The sequence below is a fragment of the Sinohyriopsis cumingii genome, chromosome 15 (genome assembly GCF_028554795.1).
Source record: "Sinohyriopsis cumingii isolate HCF-2022 chromosome 15, ASM2855479v2, whole genome shotgun sequence".
Taxonomy (NCBI): Eukaryota; Metazoa; Mollusca; class Bivalvia; order Unionida; family Unionidae; genus Sinohyriopsis; species Sinohyriopsis cumingii.
The window spans coordinates 4,633,437-4,640,610 of record NC_142975.1 but is presented as its reverse complement, the minus strand read 5'-3'; the positions used below and the strand labels follow the sequence as shown (position 1 = coordinate 4,640,610).

Below are 7,174 nucleotides of genomic sequence, written 5' to 3'. Positions count from 1 at the left end.
ATAATTTTCTCTGTAGAAAATAAACCACAAAATGCTTTCATTACATGATGGCATGGAGTTTGTTGAATTGTATGTGATTGGAAAGAGAAAACCATTCCTCGTGTAACATTAACTCATACAAATACCATTAATACTAGTACTACTACTACCACTAACACTACTACTGCTACTCCTACTACTACTACTAACACATGTATAATGTTCGGAACACTTTCTCTGGATTCCTGTTGAAGACAGAACTCCTTCTTTAGAAAGGACATATAGACGTCGTCAAATCAGCGTAATTTAGGTGAATCAGGTTCTTACTTTAATATTGTGATAGTGAATCCTATTCCGATTGATGAAACAATGGATCTTGCCCATGAGGAAATGTTTTCCAAAATATACTCGTTTGGAAATCTAGATATTGTTACGCGTTATTATGTTTATGACCTCGGGCCCTGATGGGCGCCCTCCAATTGGAAGTAGGTCAAACCTAATTGAGTGTGCTAACACCAATGGCTGATTTATCGTGACGTCACCAGTAGGAAGACTGATATGCACCGAGGTACGACGCTTTCTATATTGATTACAGTGCGGCACGTTCGTTTTTTAGCCTTTGCTATGCAAACGGTATTTTGCTGCGAATTATATTTATTGAAATTGTATTTGAATCGAATTAGTTAACGTATATTATAGTAGTTATTATTTCTTTCCCGGTTGTTTTCAAATGATGGCTACATTGTTGTATATATCTTTTAGGGTCGGGTGCATTGAGCTGCTTGACTTGACCCTAATATGTATGTATTAATGCAGTTGATAAGAATGATGATATTGTAAACTGGAAAAATGTTGGTTTGGGTTATAACTTGCTTTCATCCACTCCGGGCCAAATACATTCCACATAGTCCTACTCGCAGATGAACCATTTCCATTGAATGACGACACGTTCCCTACTTAGGCGTATCCGAAAGGTTTCCTTTTGATGGGTAGCAGCACGTCGACGACACACAAATCCACCATATTTGCTGTGTGTGAGTGAACTGGCTTAGATGGGGTTCCTGATGGCCCTCAAAGATGACAGACAAAAGTTCGAAGCGTTGTTCAAACTATGTCAATGAACGTAGAGTTTTGCTAGGCGGTTTGAAAATGTATCATCTATCGGCAAATGTGTCTTCTATTAAAGCACGATAATGGTCGCTGGCAGACTAAGAAACTGATGAATGTACAATCGTTTTCAAAGTGGGTTATAAACCTATACTCCCTGTTCTATGCTTACAGTTTTTCAGGAGATCGATGTCATGATACGGTATGATGATTAAATTACTCCAGATCATAAGTCTTTGTCTTTGAGAATTTAGGTAGCGAGCACACATATTCAAACTGAAGTAACGAATAGATATGTTTTAACAAATATTATTTGCAAATGTTATATCTGACACCAGACAGTGAATATATTTATTAATGTAAGAGCAGAAAGTTGGCGGGATCGAGACCGACAGATTTTTGTCCTAATATACGCATGGGAAGAAGATTATATTTATGTAACAAACGTGTAATTGTATTATATCCTTTGGTCCCCGTTTCATGTTTATGAATACAGACTTCCACAGATCAATACAGACTTCAATTGACCATTACCAAATGCAAAAGTGTCATCTTCCCTGTAACTTATGCTCGACGGATAGAACAATATTTGCCTTTCTTTGTTGCAAGTTGTTTTTAAAATAGTCAAGTTTGATACTGTACTCAAGTATCACGTGCATGTACCTTTTCTGTCTTTACAGGAGAGAGAGAGAGAGAGAGAGAGAGAGAGAGAGAGAGAGAGAGAGTGTTTTTGTTTGATTTGGATTTTTAACGTAGCTTTAACAATTTTTCAATCATATAGGTACGTTGTCTGCAGTGTGGCAGTTTATAGTGATGCCTAGCACTGGGGCATCATGTCGCAGACACGTAGCATGATGTCCCACCCAGTCCCATTATCCTGAGACCAGGCCAACCAGTTCTATCACTAACTTCTTAATGCTGAGCACCTAGAGAGGCAGTTGTCAGTATCAATTTTGTAAGTCTCTGATAGGACTAGGCTGGGGATCAAACCCATGACCTCCCGCATCCACAACGGACGCCCTAAACATTAGGCCACTGGAACGGTGTAGAGTGTCCATTGTGCTTTCAAGTGGGATCTGTTTGAATAGGTAATGATAGTTTCCCATCAGTTTGAGGCACACCATCCTTCAAACTTGGTCGTTACATTTGATATATACATTTGGCGTTTTCACTCTAATGTGAGTATAATTGGTGGAATTAAATAGAATAACCACAAAGGATAAAAGGTAATAATTCGAGCTAAGGAGACAAAATATCTGCCCCGGGTGAGGATCGAACTCACGACCTTCAGATTGCTCTCTACGATTGATTATGAGACTGACGCGCTACCTGCTGCGCTACCGAGGCTATATACATTTTCCATGAGAGATTATATCTTCAGGAGAAACTAAAAGCATTCTTCAGAAAGCATGCGCACCAGCATATGTCAAAAGAGCAAATGATTTACCCCGAGGCGCAGATGTAGAACATGGTAGAGAACACTATAACTAGTCATAAAACGTGTTCTAAACATCCATGATGGTCAACTACATTAACTTATAGGTAAGTTCATCTTATCGGTATTCTGATACCTCTATAAATTCTAAATGGATGGCAATACTAGTTGTTACAAGAAAATAGCCTCCCACTGTTGAGGGGTGGGTGATATTATTTAAATTTAGTGTTTATGATTGTACAAAATTATCATTATCGCGAAGGTTATAATGCCATTGGGAGCGTACGTTTCTACTTTATAAACATTAAGACTTATCAAACACGATTCACTGTGAGTTTTCATTTTCAACTCGTAGGTGAGGAATTTAAGCTACATAAAAATATTTTTTAATTTACTAAATGTTCAAAGGCAGGAACTGTGACTGAACTAGCTGCGTTTCATTTTAGCGCTTTCCGGATGGAGACGTTAACTGTGTTGAAGGACTGCCATGCAAACGAGCATATTCCAAGAAAAGTTGAAAGAGAATCATCTATCATGTGGTCTGAACATAGGACAAGTAAGAAGTCTTTCTATAGAAAGGCGATTGTGAGATTGGCCTTCATGTGTATTGAATCAATGGTCACATTGGAGGATTGTCAACTCTGATTGAGGCTATGCAACATTGATGCAATTTGCGAAACTGTGCTAGCGAAGGTCACCAATAATCAGTCGAATAATAAATCTGGCTCTCAAGGACAATACATGAGTATAACAAGAAATAACAGTTGACCCATGAACCGTCCTTGTGGGCTGATGAATACATATCGATACATCCATTCAGTCAATGAAAACAATTTCAAACAAATATTTTGGAGTTAAATATTATACAGGTCTCCCCAGTCAATGTTCGAAAAATATCGTTAGAACACTGATCATATCATGTGTTAAAACTTTTCTATTCACGGATCGGTAACTGAAAGCGACAAATATGCATTATAATTTTCTCTGTAGAAAATAAACCACAAAATGCTTTCATTACATGATGGCATGGAGTTTGTTGAATTGTATGTGATTGGAAAGAGAAAACCATTCCTCGTGTAACATTAACTCATACAAATACCATTAATACTAGTACTACTACTACCACTAACACTACTACTGCTACTCCTACTACTACTACTAACACATGTATAATGTTCGGAACACTTTCTCTGGATTCCTGTTGAAGACAGAACTCCTTCTTTAGAAAGGACATATAGACGTCGTCAAATCAGCGTAATTTAGGTGAATCAGGTTCTTACTTTAATATTGTGATAGTGAATCCTATTCCGATTGATGAAACAATGGATCTTGCCCATGAGGAAATGTTTTCCAAAATATACTCGTTTGGAAATCTAGATATTGTTACGCGTTATTATGTTTATGACCTCGGGCCCTGATGGGCGCCCTCCAATTGGAAGTAGGTCAAACCTAATTGAGTGTGCTAACACCAATGGCTGATTTATCGTGACGTCACCAGTAGGAAGACTGATATGCACCGAGGTACGACGCTTTCTATATTGATTACAGTGCGGCACGTTCGTTTTTTAGCCTTTGCTATGCAAACGGTATTTTGTTGCGAATTATATTTATTGAAATTGTATTTGAATCGAATTAGTTAACGTATATTATAGTAGTTATTATTTCTTTCCCGGTTGTTTTCAAATGATGGCTACATTGTTGTATATATCTTTTAGGGTCGGGTGCATTGAGCTGCTTGACTTGACCCTAATATGTATGTATTAATGCAGTTGATAAGAATGATGATATTGTAAACTGGAAAAATGTTGGTTTGGGTTATAACTTGCTTTCATCCACTCCGGGCCAAATACATTCCACATAGTCCTACTCGCAGATGAACCATTTCCATTGAATGACGACACGTTCCCTACTTAGGCGTATCCGAAAGGTTTCCTTTTGATGGGTAGCAGCACGTCGACGACACACAAATCCACCATATTTGCTGTGTGTGAGTGAACTGGCTTAGATGGGGTTCCTGATGGCCCTCAAAGATGACAGACAAAAGTTCGAAGCGTTGTTCAAACTATGTCAATGAACGTAGAGTTTTGCTAGGCGGTTTGAAAATGTATCATCTATCGGCAAATGTGTCTTCTATTAAAGCACGATAATGGTCGCTGGCAGACTAAGAAACTGATGAATGTACAATCGTTTTCAAAGTGGGTTATAAACCTATACTCCCTGTTCTATGCTTACAGTTTTTCAGGAGATCGATGTCATGATACGGTATGATGATTAAATTACTCCAGATCATAAGTCTTTGTCTTTGAGAATTTAGGTAGCGAGCACACATATTCAAACTGAAGTAACGAATAGATATGTTTTAACAAATATTATTTGCAAATGTTATATCTGACACCAGACAGTGAATATATTTATTAATGTAAGAGCAGAAAGTTGGCGGGATCGAGACCGACAGATTTTTGTCCTAATATACGCATGGGAAGAAGATTATATTTATGTAACAAACGTGTAATTGTATTATATCCTTTGGTCCCCGTTTCATGTTTATGAATACAGACTTCCACAGATCAATACAGACTTCAATTGACCATTACCAAATGCAAAAGTGTCATCTTCCCTGTAACTTATGCTCGACGGATAGAACAATATTTGCCTTTCTTTGTTGCAAGTTGTTTTTAAAATAGTCAAGTTTGATACTGTACTCAAGTATCACGTGCATGTACCTTTTCTGTCTTTACAGGAGAGAGAGAGAGAGAGAGAGAGAGAGAGAGAGAGAGAGAGAGAGAGAGAGAGAGAGAGAGAGAGAGTGTTTTTGTTTGATTTGGATTTTTAACGTAGCTTTAACAATTTTTCAATCATATAGGTACGTTGTCTGCAGTGTGGCAGTTTATAGTGATGCCTAGCACTGGGGCATCATGTCGCAGACACGTAGCATGATGTCCCACCCAGTCCCATTATCCTGAGACCAGGCCAACCAGTTCTATCACTAACTTCTTAATGCTGAGCACCTAGAGAGGCAGTTGTCAGTATCAATTTTGTAAGTCTCTGATAGGACTAGGCTGGGGATCAAACCCATGACCTCCCGCATCCACAACGGACGCCCTAAACATTAGGCCACTGGAACGGTGTAGAGTGTCCATTGTGCTTTCAAGTGGGATCTGTTTGAATAGGTAATGATAGTTTCCCATCAGTTTGAGGCACACCATCCTTCAAACTTGGTCGTTACATTTGATATATACATTTGGCGTTTTCACTCTAATGTGAGTATAATTGGTGGAATTAAATAGAATAACCACAAAGGATAAAAGGTAATAATTCGAGCTAAGGAGACAAAATATCTGCCCCGGGTGAGGATCGAACTCACGACCTTCAGATTGCTCTCTACGATTGATTATGAGACTGACGCGCTACCTGCTGCGCTACCGAGGCTATATACATTTTCCATGAGAGATTATATCTTCAGGAGAAACTAAAAGCATTCTTCAGAAAGCATGCGCACCAGCATATGTCAAAAGAGCAAATGATTTACCCCGAGGCGCAGATGTAGAACATGGTAGAGAACACTATAACTAGTCATAAAACGTGTTCTAAACATCCATGATGGTCAACTACATTAACTTATAGGTAAGTTCATCTTATCGGTATTCTGATACCTCTATAAATTCTAAATGGATGGCAATACTAGTTGTTACAAGAAAATAGCCTCCCACTGTTGAGGGGTGGGTGATATTATTTAAATTTAGTGTTTATGATTGTACAAAATTATCATTATCGCGAAGGTTATAATGCCATTGGGAGCGTACGTTTCTACTTTATAAACATTAAGACTTATCAAACACGATTCACTGTGAGTTTTCATTTTCAACTCGTAGGTGAGGAATTTAAGCTACATAAAAATATTTTTTAATTTACTAAATGTTCAAAGGCAGGAACTGTGACTGAACTAGCTGCGTTTCATTTTAGCGCTTTCCGGATGGAGACGTTAACTGTGTTGAAGGACTGCCATGCAAACGAGCATATTCCAAGAAAAGTTGAAAGAGAATCATCTATCATGTGGTCTGAACATAGGACAAGTAAGAAGTCTTTCTATAGAAAGGCGATTGTGAGATTGGCCCTCATGTGTATTGAATCAATGGTCACATTGGAGGATTGTCAACTCTGATTGAGGCTATGCAACATTGATGCAATTTGCGAAACTGTGCTAGCGAAGGTCACCAATAATCAGTCGAATAATAAATCTGGCTCTCAAGGACAATACATGAGTATAACAAGAAATAACAGTTGACCCATGAACCGTCCTTGTGGGCTGATGAATACATATCGATACATCCATTCAGTCAATGAAAACAATTTCAAACAAATATTTTGGAGTTAAATATTATACAGGTCTCCCCAGTCAATGTTCGAAAAATATCGTTAGAACACTGATCATATCATGTGTTAAAACTTTTCTATTCACGGATCGGTAACTGAAAGCGACAAATATGCATTATAATTTTCTCTGTAGAAAATAAACCACAAAATGCTTTCATTACATGATGGCATGGAGTTTGTTGAATTGTATGTGATTGGAAAGAGAAAACCATTCCTCGTGTAACATTAACTCATACAAATACCATTAATACTAGTACTACTACTACCACTAACACTACT

General features: G+C 38.0%; 2 non-coding genes across 2 annotated transcripts; both read right to left on the bottom strand.

Annotated features, from left to right (window-relative positions):
- Positions 1-2,343: 2,343 nt before the first annotated feature.
- Positions 2,344-2,433, bottom strand: Trnam-cau (transfer RNA methionine (anticodon CAU)). The gene is given in 2 exon segments: positions 2,344-2,379; positions 2,397-2,433. It is a non-coding gene; the product is annotated as a tRNA-Met (tRNA).
- Positions 2,434-5,860: 3,427 nt separating this feature from the next.
- Trnam-cau (transfer RNA methionine (anticodon CAU)) lies at positions 5,861-5,950 on the bottom strand. The gene is given in 2 exon segments: positions 5,861-5,896; positions 5,914-5,950. It is a non-coding gene; the product is annotated as a tRNA-Met (tRNA).
- Between the last annotated feature and the right edge of the window lie 1,224 nt (positions 5,951-7,174).